Source organism: Chroicocephalus ridibundus, chromosome 1, assembly GCF_963924245.1.
Source record: "Chroicocephalus ridibundus chromosome 1, bChrRid1.1, whole genome shotgun sequence".
In the NCBI taxonomy this organism is placed as follows: Eukaryota; Metazoa; Chordata; class Aves; order Charadriiformes; family Laridae; genus Chroicocephalus; species Chroicocephalus ridibundus.
Window position 1 is genome coordinate 91,448,872 of NC_086284.1, and position 17,593 is coordinate 91,466,464.

Consider the following 17,593-nt stretch of genomic DNA (forward strand, 5'->3'; position numbering starts at 1 on the left):
CTTGTAAATCTTAGTAATTGCTGATCCTCCATTTTTCATCGTCTGCAGCTTGCTTTCTGTGCTGTCACAGATCTTCTGCAACAATCACGCTAAAAGTGTAGCATTTCTTTATGCTGTTTCTTATTTCAAGAGAATATTTAACATAAGAAATAAAGACAGAAGAAAGAAAATGTTGGATCTGGGAAAACTGAATTTCAGAATATGGATAACAAGTGTTTGCCAAAATCATTTATAGATTCACATCAGGAAAAGCTACCCCCTTATTGAGCTGTGTGAAGCCTCAAATTTGTTTATGCTGTAAAGTTGTTCTGTAGCCACAACGCATTTCAGTAACATACAATACTCTCCCACCAAGGCTCTCATGTTTCTCTATAGACTTGAGGAAACATTCAGACAGCAACAGAAAACCCCCCACAGCCATGTTTTCTTTAACTCCTTTGAGGCTGATGCCACGGAGGCCCCGCCGCGCTGCCATCACCCACACGTGCACTTCTAGTCATTCCAAACCTGAGGATGTATTAGGAAGGTTTCTGTCCTACAAACAGCATTTTTAACCCTCCTGAAATACTAGAAGCTCTGCTTGTAAGGTTACAGGTTGCAGGGCAGGAACAAACTGATTAAAAAAACCAAACAAACAAACATGTAAAAGTGTAACGTGTGTCATTTTGAACTGGCTAGCGTACCTAATACGGCTCAGTATCTTTATTAACAGTGCCTGACAGACAGAACTGAAATTCAGCCTGAATTTCATGCTTTTTCAGGATCTCTTGCCCTTCTTCCTATTGCATGTTTACTTACATCTGTAAAAATGAGCATTGAATCAATACAGGAATTCTCTGTAGCAGTTTTTTACTCCTTATACTCAAAAAGCTCTAAGTAAACACCAATGGAAAATGAAATTCCTGTACAATAAACCCAGGCAAGCTACATTCCTAGTAATTTTTTTACAGATTCTGTGTTGCGTTAATTCTGCATAATGTGCATTAACTCTTTCAATAACACAAAACCTTCACTAGGAATGACTAGTAGAAGATGCCCTGGCAAAGTGTGAAAGAAACAAATGAAGCAGACTGAGAGCTCTTTCTGATATATCCTTCCACTTTGGTCGTACGTAGTTTTGGCATTTTCTGACTTGGAAGTTGTGGTCAGATTATTGTTTAATACAAAAGAGGAGCCTCTCCAACAAGAATGTACTTAATCTTTTGGAACTGATTTATACTTATGCCTTCAAAACATCCTGAGGCAATGAATGAATTATACAATTTACTTATTTTTTATGCATCTGTTTTGAACATGCCACATCATAATTTCACTGGCTGTCTTCTCATTCTTGTATAATAAAAACATTTGTCCTTACACTACTTGTAACTTTACAGATCTCACGTGTATTTCCCTTTGTGTCATCTTTTGCAAACCAAACAGACCTACTCTGTTCAGGGTTCTTCCATCTCTCAGGGTAAACGTGCTGTATTTGGCTATTCCCTTGCTAATTACTAATTACTTAATTACTTGATTAATACTAATTACTAATTACAACTTTTTTGAGACAGGGTGACCTAATCATGTGTCATATTCAAGATCAAAGTTCACTATGGATTAATACAGTGGCATGTTTTTTTCCAGTTTTGTTTTCAATTCTTACCCAATCATTCCTGATGTTTTGATTGTTTGTTGAAGACTGTTAGACATTAAGCTGACATTTTTGAGAAACTTTGATACTGATACTGATAGTTCAAACTGTGGTAGCAATAATTGTTTTAACACCCTTAGGGTTGTTTATCTCTTACATACTAGAACAATAAAAATATTATCTATAAATTTGATATTTTGCAAATTGTTACAGCTCTGTTCACTGATTTTTTTCTACTAGTTCTCATCCTACTGAATCATCTGCTGTTACCGGTGATGACAAGCTTCATCTTCTAATGAGTTTGAAAATATTTTTTCTCTATGCAGTATGCTGTTAGTGGGCTGATTCTCAACAATTTTATCAGGGCTGAGTTGCTATAGCTTTATATCTAATTTACTACATATAATTTTCAATTATTGGGCTGTGATATACATATTTCAAACAATTCTTTTTTAATTTTTAAAAGACCCTTTACTCTTTTGCTGAATCAATCTAGCCTTTTTTCAGGATCGATGGGTTCATTCATTGAGCATATAACATCATGTCTTAGAACAGTCTCCTTTGCACCAACCTAACAGTTTTACCCTTTGGGGTGTTTTTTCTAAACTTCATTTTAACTAACATCCACATTTTTAGGTATTGCCTCTCTTTACAGTAAAGCAATACTTCAACAAGAGAAGGTGAGGTTGTTTTAATATCTTTTTGGAGAGATCTGGGGAGATTTGCTCCAGGAATTTGAATACTTCACAGTGGTTATTGTACAGTGGCATTTAAATAATTGGTTCTTGAACTGGGTCCTGTGCACTGTTCAAAACTGAAGAGCTGCTTCTCTTCTTGTGAGTTTTCTGCCTAGTCGTTCCAAAGAGCAACTGATTATTATGTCCTAAACTTTAATCACCATGTCATGTTCCACCATAACTCTTACCTAGTCTCCATACAGTAACTGAGGTTTTGTATCACTGTCATCTTTTTATTTTTTTTCCTTTATAATCTCTCTAGTCTCTCTTACGGTCATTGTCACCATCTTAGGTAGGTGGTCCATGGTATAGCTGTACTAGTACATTCTTCCCGTCCAGGTATTTTAATCAAGATCTGTCATACATGTAACAAAGACCCTGATTCTCCCCTCCCTTTTTCCATTGTGTGCATTGTCCCTGTCTTGCCCTCAGGTAAGAGGGGGACATACTTCCACATGCACAGGCCATACCTGAATGTAGACATTCAGATTTCCCCATGGCATCCAAATGGCAAAAGGAAGCAACAAAACATGTTTACTGCAGATAAATCCTAGTAATTTATATTAATAACTGGGATAAATCTTTGCAGGTGCTAAATTGGGTGCATTAGTAAGCACAAAATCAAGTGCCTCTGTATGCACACATGTGTATATGCAGGAGGGAGACAGAAAATCAGCAACACTGAATAACAAACATTTCTTAGGTAAATTATTTTTGACATGTATAGCTTTATTGTAATTGATTCATGAGCTCTGTGGGGTAGGTAATGCACACAGCTTTGATTTAGTGATCTCTTATTCTGCTTCATAACTTTCCAAAGAATAAAAATACTCAGGAACGTTAAACCAGCTAAATTTTAGTCTGTTCCTGTCAAAGTGGTTTACATCTACATAGGCAGCTTCTGGATTTGATTTTGTTTTTGTCAATCACTCTTTGATATATGAAAGTTCAGTACTTAATGTACTTGAGGATGGAAGTAACTGTACTTCTTTAGGAATTCGCTCATATGGAGCTGCACCTTACACCTACTCACCTTACCTTACACCTTACCACCCTACTCATGACATTCCCACCACTGCGCTGACCTACAGGACTTCATGTTTTGGTTGGTCTATCTGCACCGAGGCTGCAGAAGTCATTTTTTAGCGCTGAGTGAAGCACTTCAATGCAAGACCCAGCAGTCAAGGGAAGAAAATGAGTATTACGCACCCATTAACTACATGATGAGCACCATGATGCAAACAGTACCCATATGGCATCTCAGAGTGACGGTGGGCAGGTTTTGATAGACATCCAGCACTGCATTATAAATATTTATTAAATTGTGTATAACATCCACTACCCACACCCAGGCACTTGCGCCATTGGGCCCTGAGGGCAGCTGCAGGCCTGACTGTCCCTGCCCAGCCTCCTGGGGCCTGCACTGACCTGGGGCATGACTCCAGCCCTGGCCTTTGCCTGCTGTTCAGCAGGCAGCTGGAGGGACACAACACCGTCCTTGTCCCGGCTCTGCTCGCTGCCTCCGAACATGGTGGCATGGCGCTGATGGGGGAGGTCCCCGCCCCACAGCCCTGGCCTGCCCCGGCCTGCTCCGTTACCACCCAGCCCAGCCTGCCCTGGCTTGCTCCCCCGCTGCCCGCCCTGGCCTGCTCGCAGGCAGGCAGAAGGCCATGAAAAAAATCCCTTTACTCCTGAGCAAATCTTGCAGTGACAGAGGGTTTTCCGTGGGCCGGGCTGGAGGAGGTGTCAGGCAGTGTCCCGGGCAGGGAAGCGGCAGAGCGGGAAGGGAGCTGCGGCCCACAGGATCTGCTCTCAAGGCACATTTTCCACCTTGTGGCAATTTTCAGAATGAAAAAAAAAATAAATTACTCAGTCGAAAGACTACGAGTCATTTTTTCACAAAGCAGTTGGATGACTCAACAAGGTTTTGCCTGCTTTCTTGCTTTTTCCTTTTTTTTTTCCTTCAATTCAGATCACATTTTTCTCTTAATTTCTAACACTTTTCACATCCGTGATTGGCATTTTCTCATGAAAAAAACAGTGAAAAACCCCTGAACTGATGGTCGTCACAAGTCGGGAGGTGTATTAGGTGAGTATTTTTGCTTTTCATCAGCCCTGTCTTTGTCTACTGCCATCATTCAGTCCTGGCCACTGCTGGGCACAGATCACTGGCAGAGGTGGATTACCCACCTAACCTGGGTCAATCATCCTTATGCAACTTTTTTCCAAATAATGCATATATTTAAAATCTCCAGTTTATGATCTTTGATTGGGTAACAGTTGTGCAAGACCTGCTGTAACTAGGACTGAAGTAGTAGGAGCCTTTCTATTGACTTTATAGGCATTGGATGAGATTGATATTGCTGAATATTCTAAAAGTAAACAGATCCTCAAGGGAAAATAATCCCTTATTATTGCCTTCTGTGAGTTCTTGGGAAAAAAAAAACAACGCAGCAACTCTGAAATGAAATACACAAATCTTTTTTAATGCATGAATGCACCCCATCTTTTTAGTTTTCTCGTCTTATGATAGAGTACTATTTAATTAAATAGATGAGGTATATATTCTAAGTAGCTTATGGATGGATATTATCTTCATTTGAGATACCCTAATGAGAGACTAGAGGAACAGCAAGTAATCATTTATTCTACAAAATTTAAAATGTGCAAGAGATGAGCATTTAATTATCTTGACATTATCCTTTGCTAAATTAGGTTAAAGTGGTAAGTTGCAGGACAACCGAGCTAGTTTTTTTACATATATCTAATTCCATCTCCTTTGAACATTCAGAATCAATGAAATGCATGTTTTGCAGGAATGGCTTTCTGAATGAAAGTATCCTCCCACTCAAGTAGTAACATGATAGATAGATACTTGAGCTTTTATGTAATGTCACTTTTCATCTATAGGTGTCGTAGTGCTTTGTTCAGGCCACCCACAACTGATGCCTACCCGACATAGGAAGGCTTGTCTCAGCTGCCTATAGAGACAGCAAGGGCCTGGCAGAGCTGTGCATCAAATAGCCCGAGCTGTCTGACGTGCTCTGCACACAGAGGCTGGATTAGTCACACAAAAATGGCACCAACAAGAAAAACATGGTAAAAGTGGAGTATCTGAGACAACGTAGCTCAGCAGTGAGTACACAATGCTTATACTTACGGAAAGGTATATGTATTTCATGCAGAGAATAATATAATATAATATAATAAATATAATATAATAAATATAATATAATATAATATAATATAATATAATATAATATAATATAATATAACATAATCAAGAATTGTTGTGATTAAATCTCTTAGTTATGAGGTGAGTATTATTCCCTGACTAGACACGTACTTTTTAGCGTCAGGCTCCCCTGTAAAGGAAATGGCTATTGAAATTTTCACATGACATGGAATTACAGATTATTCTTTTTAAAAGATCTGCTCTCTTGAACATTCTTGCCTGGACCTACTAAAAATATGTAATATGTAATGTACAATACATAAAGAACACAACATAAATAAAATGTAACTATAGATAAATTAAAAATATAAAAAATACACAAGAATTCAAGGAGATTCTGAGAACTTAACCAGATAGCAGTTTTCAGGTTTTACCTTGTTCTCTCTGAAGCATTCCAGACTACTTAGTCGTGCCAAAAGTAGACCAAAAGGGAAGCTGTTTTTTAATAAGACCAATGCAATTGTGTTTGCAAAAGGGGAACAGAAAAAAATGATAGACCTTTTTGCTTTATTGAAATTGTTTAGTAATTAGATTGAGACTGCAGTTTACAGGGTTCACATGTAGATTTTTACATGAGCAGGGCTTCTGTTTGGAGTTTTTAGTGGGGGAGTGAAGGTATATTTTGGAAATTTTGATCTCATTATGTTTTTCATCCTAAAAACTATTCTTGTTTTCCATGCTGTTAGACTGATACAATGTCATGGTCCTATTGTATACGCACTCTAAGCAAGAGAATGTGTGAGTGCTGATGTTTTACTTAGCCTGTTTCTGCCATTGCATTTGTTACAAAGTGGGACATAAATACACAAACAGAAACATTATTTACAAACAGAAACTTTATTTAATACCATATGTATTAAATAAGGTCCACAGGTAGGTAGCGGGAAATCACGCCCCACCAGTCTTTGAACCCTCTGGACAGACTTACCAGCAAGATGAGCACGAGGCCAGAAAGTTTCAAAGGACACCATGCAGCTAAGGGATGGCATTAGCTCTTGGGTACTACCCATTTGAGCAGATTGAATTTACTAAACAAAACCATTCTGCATGTTAGCATTCTTCAGAGCCATGTACTCTGCCAGCCCTTTCATTTTAAATATGTATTACTTTTAGAAAAGGAAGTTTACTTTGACTGCACTGTTTTGCTTTCCTTTATACACATTAAATGGGATAATCCTTTTAAAGTCACTTACTGAAGTATAGACGAGGATGCAGTTTGTGCCTCTCCCTTACTTCAAGGGACATGATGCCTCAAGATGATACACACGGTGCAGGCACAAGGTACACTATTCATATTAACTCATTCAGCATGCATTGAATGCTACGGAATTAAAACAATGTTTAGAAAACAGCTAAGATTTTGCTTCTCTCTTTGGTGAAATATCTTGAAAACATTCAAGTCATCATGAGGAGAAAGGACATCCCCTTGTATATTATACACACCATACTTATTAATAGGAGGACAAAGCCAAATAGAGATTCAGTATGTAGCTGAGAAAAAAAATAATATCTAAATTCTCTTTCACTTGCGTCCATACAGCTGCATTGTCATTCATAGCAATTCAGTAAGTGAGAAACAAACTGAATCCAGTTTCCTTAACCCGGGAATGAATTTAACCCAAGAACACAGGTGGTTTGTATTCTTTATGTGTGAACTGTCTACAGCTTTTCTGTATTAGTCTGGTTTCAGCCATTTTAGCAATTACACTGTATTTCGTTCACATCTTTTGGCTTCCACCCTTTTTCATTTTCCCTTTCTCCTGCCAGACACTTAATCAGCCTCTCTGGGAACTTATATAGCTCCTATGACCACTGTATATGAACACCTCACAAACATTAATGCCTCTTTACCTTCACCACACGCTTGTGAATAAGAACAGTGTCAACTCACGTTATACAGAGAAGGAACAAAAGCATAGAGAGATTAAATGACTTGCTTATCAGTGGAGGAGAAATCTGTAAAACATCAGGAACTGAAGGCAAATTTGCCCAGTGCCTGGCTGACATGTTAACCCCAAGTACCTCCTTCCTACTCTCTGCCCATTGCAGAGCACAAATAGTCTCGAGCACTTGTCCTTCCGTCTGGGCGCGAAGACGACTCTTGGTGTCACGTAATGGAGGAGCCTGTGCGGGCCTGGAGTCTGGTGTTGCTCCTCAGTGGTGAGAAAGCAGCTCTCCCAAAAGGATAATGGTGAGAATCAAAGTTGGGATCCCTCCTCTCTTTCCCTCTCTCTCCCTCACTCAACCAGCTGGGACGCCTGGGCTTCTAAATCAAGCACCCAAAACCAGCGCTCTAAAGTTGATAGCATGAGTCATTTAGCTAACTTAAAATGCCCTGTACTGATCCACAAAGAGAATCCCATAAAGTTTTTCATGTCTCTTTTACCTACCCACGCATAGGGATCACTCATCATAGTAGTATCGGAATGCCTGGTTTAACCAGTCACATTAATTTCTGTCTTTTAAAATTGAATTTTGACTACTGGTTGTTGCATTCATTTCTAGTTTCTTCTATTTTTTTTATCCAACGTGAAGAATGCTGTTCTGTTATCATGAAGAGAGGTGGGGTGTGAGCGAGCTCCACAAATTCTGCAACAGCTCCCACCTCTCCCGCAGCCCACTGACTCTGCACGGCACGTTATCTGCCTATCGATAATCCTTTATCATGATCCATAATAAAATCACACTTTCCAACGTGCTGCTTTTCTTTTCTTTTCTTTCTCTCTCCTCCTGTAACATGTTGGGGGTTTAGAAAACGCAGCGGTTTGGATTCTTCCCTATGGCCCTACAAAGAAGCCAGGGTGGATTTCGCGGTCACTGAATGTCGCCTCGTCTCTTTGCCCCCATTTCGGAGAGCACCATTTGCACGGACATAAATGGGTACGTGACTGTAAGCATTTAGCTCACATTGCTCAGGTATTCCTCGCTCCTCCGCCTTCCCTCCCCACGCAATGGACTCTAAGGATAGGAAATCCCTCTGACCCAACGTATGAACAGGCCACCCCGAGCATCTCTTCTTGCAAGCGTGTGCCTGCAGGGCAGGGGCTATGGAAGAGGGGGTGCCCACTCCCCCGCACCTTCATGCAGGAATGTGATCGAATTTATTGGGGGGAGTGTCAGAACTATACAGAGTTACGTTCTATAGAACATTTGTTTAGTATTATAAACATCTGCAAATGACTATTTATTTCATGAAGTAATTAACATTCCTAATTAGGTGCACCTTGCAGCTGCTGTTAATCTTAATTGGCAATAACGCAGTTACATTTTGATACATATCTTCAGAAGAGTTTCAGAGGAGAAGGGGAAAAAAAAAAGAAAAAAAAATCTGAAGGGAAGGAAATAAAACTGTTCCCACACAGTTCAGAGAGTTCGCACAAAGAAGATCCCATGGCAACAGCGAGGCCCACAGTTTGCCTTATAAAAATCCAAGAATAGATAATGTATCATCTCTCCTAAAACAACACTTCACTTCGGAAACCGGAGGGGAAAGCGTGTGTGTTGGGGAAGGGGGGGGGGGGGGTGCGGGGGGAGGGGGGGGCGCGGGCAACAAATAAAAAATAAATAAACCACAACAGGAAAAGAGAAGCAGGCTGACCCCCGCGCATCTTCAGCCTCCCGCCCCACACTCTGCCCCTGCCCCAGCCCCATCCTCATCCCCATCCCCACCTCCAGCCCCAGCGCTGCGGGCCGAGGTGGCGCGGGGAGGCGGGCAGCGCCGGGGCGGAGGGAAGGAAGGAGGGAGGAAGGAAGGAAGGAAGGAGGGAAGGAGGGAAGGAGGGAAGGAGGGAGGGAGGGAGGGAGGGAGGGAAGGAGGGATGCCCGCTTCCCAGGAGTTTCTCCAGGATCCCTTCCGAAGGGCCCTCCCCCTCTCGCTCCCTCCCCCCGCAGAACCCACCACCCCTCCTGCGAGAGCGGCGCTGGGCGAGCGCCGGGGTGTCCATGGGGTGGCAGTCACGGTCCCTCCTTGCCGGCTGGCGGCCCGGCGGAGGGCGCGTTCCGCCGAGCGAGCCCGTCTCGTAGAAACACAGGAATCATTTATGCACTGCAGTTTCCCTCGCCTCTCTTCCCTCGCTCCCTCTCGTCCTCTGCTCCTTAGGATATTTTGGGTGGATTGTGGTTATCAATCAAGACCTCCTCTTCTTTTGCTGATCACTTGTCATTTTCACCGGGGATTAGTATCGTTCGGGGCAAGCGGACAACCGATTTTTTTCCCCTTTGGAGATTTTTTTTTTCTTCCTCCCACCCCACCTCCCCATTTTATTTTTTTTTTTCTTATTTATTTTTTTTGGCACGGCGGTGAGGGTGCTAGGACCCGGGAAGCACCCTCCCCCCTTTTCCTCCCCCCCCCCCCCTCCACAGCCGCCCAGCACCAGGAAAATCCCCCCCGGACCGCCGCTCGCCGGGATACTTGTGCGCGGCAGCCCGGATCCGGCCCCGCGGCGGCGGCGGGGCGCTGGGCGCGGAGCTGTCCGCGGGGGGCCCCCCGGGCCGGCCGCCCCCCGCCTTATCCCCTCACCCCCACCCCCCCCGCCGCACCTGGATGGTACCTCCCGCCGGCGACTCGGGCACTTTCTGAACTAGGAAGGAAGGGGCGACTCTGGAGGGGTGCGGGGGGGGGGGGTTGCGGTGGGGGGACGCCGAAGTCTGTATGGAATTACCTGCGCCCGCGGCGGAGCTGGCACCGCTGGATGGATGGGCGCCGCGTCCGCGGCACCGGCGGCCAGCTCAGCCCCAGGAGTAAACACGGGGCTTCTCCGGCCGAGTGCGCAGTGTGGTGACCGGCGCTCGCCCCGCTGACCGATCGCACCGGAGGGATATTTCGGGAGGCTCCTGTGGGGTAAGGTCATTTTTCTCCCGGCGAAAGCCCGGCATTGATAAACTTGGTGGCGTGTGGTTGAAATGGGGTACTTTGGGGATTGCTGCATTACCCTCATGCGAGGGGCTCCAGCCGTTATTGGCAGTTGAGTGGAATAACTGCAGTAGGTCTTCTGGTGAGTGCTTTTTTGCGATAATTTAAAAAAAAAAATAATTAGAAATCTCCTCCTCCCTCTCTATTCTTGCACCCTCTGGATTTGGCAGAGTGCTGTAAAAGCAAGGAGTCTTTAATTTTACCACTTTTTCTTTTATTTTTTTTCACCCCCGGTTGTAATATTTTTGACTGAAAAGGGTTTTTGATAGTAAAGGTCTCTGTGATGGAATCTATTTAGTGTGAGAACGAATCCCATCCGCTGGTGAAAACAAATGTTTCCAACTCTGTGCAGCATTCTGCTGCATTTCATAGCTGCAATGGAGGGAGAGAAATCCTGCTTTTCAAGTTGTTAAACTTTAAGGTGGCAATCCTTATTAATGGTGGTAGAGTGCTCTGGTGCTAAGGGGGTTAAATGCCACTGGTAATTTGGGATTACAACTGTGCCTGTAAATCCTGCAAGGAAATTATAAACTGAGGGACAGTAAGAGAAAAAAAAATCTCATCTTGATAGTAGAGAAATATTGTAAATGTCACTAGCCTGAAAATCTCTCATCCACCTGCTCTTATATTTTTTTCACCCAATAACTTACCTACTGAAATCTCAGACCACGTGTATGGCAGTGGAAGATTTGCAAACAGAGATGCTATCTTCGGTATTTCATACATATATGCATCTGGCTGAGGGACTGTGTGTGAATTAATTCCTCTGTTAGTTGTGGTGTGAAGCGAGACAGGGAGAAAAAGGATAGAAAAGATCGTCGTCTTAAGAACAGAAGCGAGCAAGGGAGGCACTTCAGCCTTTAAAGATTTAAAGGGATCCAAGCAATGCACATTGGTAATCTTTCTCTGCAAAATCAATTCTGATAGAGGGAATGGGGGAAGGTGGAGGGAATCGATAGTGATGACGTTGTGCAGTGCAATGCACTGCAATGCTAAAGTTATATAGTGTGTGCGAAAATATGTACCCTTATGTACTGCTGGTGGGTTCATGCATAATGGATGGAAGAAGATATGCAGATCTATCTGTAGGAAGATGGATGTATTCGTGCAAAGACAGCGATTATGTAACTTGATTACATCAGTGGCATCAGTCGCCGATAGTGAAATAATACGCTCAAATAGCGTATCAATCACTTGGGTTAACTTTGTAGCGCTCCCGGCAGCGGGAGAAGGATGGAGACCTGGGCAGAGGAGGAGAGATCCTCGCTCAGCTCCTGACAAGGGGTTTGCCTCTTGCAGGCTGCCTTTTGCATCAGCGTGCTCCTGGTGGAGTTTCCCCGGGACGGGGAGTTCACCAAGGAGGGAGGAGGCTGCCTCCTCGCTCATTCAGCCACACCCGTGGATTGGGCTCCAGAAAAGCCCCTTGCAAGGCTGCACAATGGTCCCATTGAGCAGATCCGGCTGCCTGCTCCTCGGCAAGGTCACACGGCAACCTGGGACTTCAGTGCATGGCAACAGCTGAGCGGAGGAGGAACAGAACTGAAATTAAAATTGATCTTCCTTCCCCCCCCCTCGCTGTCGCCTACCTCCAAACGCGGCGTTCTGCTGACCCTCTTCCAGTGCTCAAGGCAGAGCTAGTGCTGTTTCACCCAGAGTGTGTGCAGCGCTTAATGTAGATAGCGTTGTCCCTCCTGGTGTGTGCAGTGACTGCCTGGCAGCTTCAGCAGGATGCTGCTTCGGTATTTCAGAGTACAGCATGACTGACTTCAGAAAAAAGTATTGTCAGATATAACAGCCTAATCTACCCGGTACATTTACAGGGAACCTAAAAGGTGGCCTGTTAACACATTTCAAGCATCTTCTGTGAGTAGGTGAAGAGCAAAGGTGTGACAGGGGTCCCATCGGTTTAACTCAGAAGGACTTTTTTAGCGAATCGTTCAAAAGATAGTATTATCAGGATATACTTTACTTCAATATCCATTTTAGAATCATAAATCACTGTTCCTATCTCTTTGGGAAGAGCAGGGGGGGAAGAATACTCCTTGAAGACAGATAAGCTTGCAAAGGCACTGCTGAGGCCCCATACCTCTAATGGATGCATTTTCTGAAGAATGTAAGCCTGATGAAATCTTAACTTAGCTGAAATGAGTGATCTTATCATCATTGGCCTATGTCCTTCCCCACTTCACTCTGAATTCATTCTAGCAAAATTTCACTAAAATACTTTTCAGTTAAGAAGAGGTGAGGGCAGAGTGGGTTTTATATCTCTTGATAAACATGATCTCCACATAGATTTAATGCACTATCAAACACACAGTAATTTTACCATGGAACCAGCCTGAAAAATCACTTTTTCCTCTGCTTCCCTGAAAACATCAGTATTTTAAAGTTGGTTCACCATTCGTTCATGACTATTTTCATATTTCTTGAGGATAAGTCTGCGCAAGCACTAATAAATCCTGCTAATGTAGTTTGGAGTTTGACATTCATAGAGTATACAGAGTAAATTAGAAAAAAAAAAGGATATGAAGTTAACTCTGTTTCCATCCTTCAGGGGTCAGAATAACACTATGGCAACTCCTATGCATTGCTACAGCTCTTAACAATTTTCAGAAATGTCCATGGCATACTCTGTTCCGCCACACACGATTACAGGCAGACTCTTTCCCTTGAATTCCTTACAGGACTTCTTGTGACATACAGGCTACATACCTGTACCACCCATCTTAAAGGACAGCACGATTGTCTACAGGAAGTGTTACAAAACTGGTGCTGTAAAAAGAGCAGGCATTGACACTGTGGGAACGTATCGCATGGTACGTGTAAACTGGCATGCAGCATGCAAAGATTTGCAAATTCAGGGTAATAGAGAGAGCAGTAAGTGAGCAAGTTTTATTTATAGATTAATTTCATTGTTGTAGTTAGCAATACCCAGACGGTAAAAATAAAAGGTTTCAGCTCCAATGCAATATCCGTTCAGTTTGCACCAAATATAGCTTCTCCGGGAGAAACTTTCCTTGCTGAAGTAAAACTGTAAATCACTCGGACAAATGAAGAGAAAATGTGAAGAGAAATATTTACATAAAACATTCCCAGGCTCCACATCTCAGACCACTGAAAGCAGTGAGAGTTTTGCCACCCACTCCTCGCTAGCGCTGGGAAGCCGGCTTTTAAAGAAAACAGCAGTGCATGAAGAATAATCTCAGTGCCTGCCTCTGAAAGAGCAGGCTTCTGACTGTCGTTATCACTGAAGACAGTAGACTTGTTTCACTGCTGATAGGAAAATTTGAAACATACAGGGCAGATCTTAATGAAGCTTTTTTTGCTATTCAGTGATATTCTTGTAATGTACTCAGAATACTTTCTGTGGCTATTATGTCAAACCCATGTATTGGGAAACAAAGCAAAAAATGGATAACCGACTGAGGTTTTCATTCAGTATGTTTGCACTTACAGAGGAGTGTTTGAATATACTTCTGCGTTTCATAACAGCTATGATCTTTAGCAGCTGGGAATCTTATTTTTATAGTGCACGCTGCATGATAATATACGGCAATTGAAACATCCAAGCTCTGATTAATATGATTAAAAACTAGCAACTTATCTAGTGGTGCTCAAGTTGTAAAGTTTAATTATAGCGGCACCATTTGCACAGCTATAGATAAGGTTGTGTCAGCATTTCTGTTATAAACCTCTATCTCGTTCCCATCCGTCGTGTCAGGGGTCCATGAAATACGAAGAATTTACAGTAGAGACTGTAACGGCTGTTTTGGATTACTGTCATGGCCTGTCAGGTCAGTAATCCATGTGTTTCTTTAAGTCTTTACATGCACATGTACAGCAGCACCAAAGCAGCCATTATGCTCTGTCAGTTCAAGTTTATGCTTGTTTTATTTTAAAGTGTAATTAAATATGAGATGATGGACCACAGTGACTCAGGAGGGAGCGTTTAACCTCTCATTTTTCATGCACTTTTGTATTGTTTTCTTATTCTTAAAACATAACCAGACCAAATGCAGCGGTGAATTTTACTCGTGAGAGCTTAAAATTAATGCACATTTGGAAGAAATCTCTTTGGAGGCGGGAAGAATGAAGACGAAAGGTTGTGGTTTTTTAATGCTAATAGTCAAGCTTTACATGTTCCTCTAAGGTAGACACACAGGGAACTCCATTCTACTGCAACAGGGGAAAATCCCGTGTTATTTGCCAAAGCTATGGAAGACCAGGGCAAAGAAATCAGGTATTGCTGGTTCTCTGTTGTAACATTGGGTACTCTGTTTTTCTAGGTTTCACTGTACCTGTGTATTATAGGTACTCCTGTGTCATTTCATGGTGTTATACAGCACACTATTTATGCCTCAATAAGTAGGTCTGAACAAACGAACCAAGGACATCAGTCTTACTGCCTTCTGTACTTAGAAATTTCATGTTTTTAACAACAGCACACAGGCATACAGTAATCCTTCAATGGTTGTAGCATCAACTGCAGCAATTACCCACAAAGATTTTTTTTGATAGTGGATGAAGGAGAAAGGGAAAAAGTGAAAGCATTTAGATTTTTTGCCAATGCAATAGATATTATTTCCATTTTATTTTTAGATTGGGGCATAATTTAGGAGGTCCTCAGTGTAGCTTCTGAAAAGAAACACAGAAACCTTAATTAGGTTTGAGAAGGTCGATACAATCTATACAAATCTATACGATCAGCAGGCAGACAAGGGCTAATACTATTTGGTGACTGGATGGCTAGTGGTGTCAGAAAGTTTTCTGTTCTCTGGTCCTTCACACCTGTCCTCAATGAAGAGTGCGTTTTAAAAGAGAAAGAAGATGGAGACCAGCAGAATGGGTTAAAAAAAGGGGCAGAAAAGCGTATAAATATACAGACATTGGTGCTGTAGCTCCTGTCTCTTCAGAGATGGGGTGTATTCTATATTCCTTTTGTCTTTTCTTCACTAGTGAGACCCAGATGCTTAAGGTTACTGCAGTTCCCAAGTCCCACTGCTCTAATTTTTTTTTTGGAATTCTTAAACTCTTCAGTGCAAGGGCCATCACCTTTTTGTTTACATGCATGTTTCCTCTGCATGTTATCTGTTGAGGTAACTTGAGGTGCTTCTCCATAAAACAATAAATTAATGTCAGGAACAGGAGAGAAAGACTGTTTCCTGTTGGCTGTTTTAGAAAATACAGATATTTTACACGAATCAAATTTTCCTCTCACAAAGCACAAATTTTTGTAATTTCCAGCAAAAATCTCACAATGCACTTACAAGACTGCCTCGTACAAAGCTGGTGCAACTGCTGCGTAAAACCTCGATATCTCAGTTCCACCTGTTAAGTTCCACTTAATAATGTGTGCTTGGACTGTTAGTAGCCATGTCTGTAAACTCAGTCACAGCCAAAAGTTTTGACTATTTCAAGGAAAATGAAGTCATAGTAATGTGCATCGTTATGATGCACAGGGAAAGGCTTCTGCAGGTGAGTTTAGGAATAAGTTTAACTGGCAGTGACCTACCTGGTTCCCAGACCAGTTGCCTGAGAATGAGAATTTCTGTGCCTGGACAGTGTAAGGGACCTGCATGTACATTCATCCCTGCCTCCATCCATTTGGCAGTGCATCTCTACCAGATTTGACTCTAAGCTCAGTCGATTGTGTGCCTCAAGGATAATTCCTACACCAAGATCTGTCGGTATGATGGAACCCTTGGGATGGAGCCACTGTGTCTGCAGAGGGATGTGTTTGGCCAGGATGCTTTTGTGTGGCACTGATCCCTGGCAACAGTTTTAGCCCTGTGTCTGTCAGGTTGCTGTTCAGTGCACAGAATTTCAGGATGGCAGCAGAGCACAGCTGTTACCATATAGCACCTTGGCATTCCTGCATCCTCAACTTCTCTTCAATGCTTCCTGGCTGTCTCCTCCCAGATTTAAACTTTTTTTTTTTTTTTTTCAGGAAATCTTACCTTTGCTCGTTTTAGAATAACACATCTGGAAATGCATGGCATTTCCATTCTGGCAAATTGTATGCATAATGGAGATGTATGTGTATGTCTATGTATCAATTTATCAATAAGATCCACATATATATTATACGTAGAGTTTACTTTATTCAGCATCTCCTCTTATGAAGCAGAAAAGGCCTTTTGGCTTTCTACTGTATGTTTCTTTGGGGTGTCGTGTAGCTGAAGTTGGTGTGCTTACAGCACTGTTAAATCAGGTTCACTGACTGGCAATGTCTCTCTGTACGTACATATATTTAGTTATGTACACACACACATGCACAAAAACATATGCCTACGTATGTGTACGTATACATACGCATTTACTCAGATGCCTGTGCATTTACTCACATACATGCACAGAGGAATAAAGAGAGCAGGTCATAAATAGAAAGTACTCTAGTTATTTCTGATGCTAAATGTAGGAAACATAACACGATTCAAACAGACCATGAGATGATAGCTGGTTTTGAGGGTTGATGTAGTATTAATTTATTTTTTAATGATCTGTAAATGCAGCATATTTGAAGGCAACATAAATTTATTTTGGAATGCAAAATATGAATCATACTTTGAAAGGACTATCAAAGATCACCAGTCAGGGCTATATGGTATCATCTGCGATTTTAGAAATACACACTTTGGAAGGTGCAATCTGAATGTTTCCCATATACCTCCCCAACAGAACATGAGATACTATTGAAAATCTCTTGTCCATTATTATGGAAAAGCTTGATCAGAGTATTTGCTCAGTTCATAGCAGAAGAAACTGTATGTATTATAAAAGGAATGCAAAACGTGGTTTAGTATTTCTTGTGTAATGCTTGCTTTACCAGCTGATGACTCTCATATTCTATATGAATAATGTGTCTGCCTTTGGTCACTTCTTATCCAGAAAGCTATTAAGGAAGGAAGGACCAGAGAATGAGAGCAAAAAAAAGGAAGACTTCCACATGAAAAGGTTCCCATCTGAAGAAAGAGGTGATGGTTTTGTATTATTCAGAAAAAAGAGGAATAGATGATATGGGGGTATAGGGGATGCAGTGGGAAATACTGAAGGCTATTGAAAGATACTTTGGGTTCTCT

The 17,593-nt window shown here is 42.1% G+C and overlaps 1 protein-coding gene across 1 annotated transcript in view; it reads left to right on the top strand.

Annotated features, from left to right (window-relative positions):
• The first annotated feature begins 9,967 nt into the window (after positions 1 to 9,967).
• The window catches only part of IL1RAPL1 (interleukin 1 receptor accessory protein like 1), a 758,191-nt gene continuing 750,565 nt past the window's right edge, over positions 9,968 to 17,593 (top strand). Inside the window, exon 1 of the mRNA XM_063343473.1 lies at positions 9,968 to 10,442. The gene's annotated coding sequence lies outside the window, so the exon portion shown is untranslated. The remainder of the gene's footprint in view (positions 10,443 to 17,593) is intronic.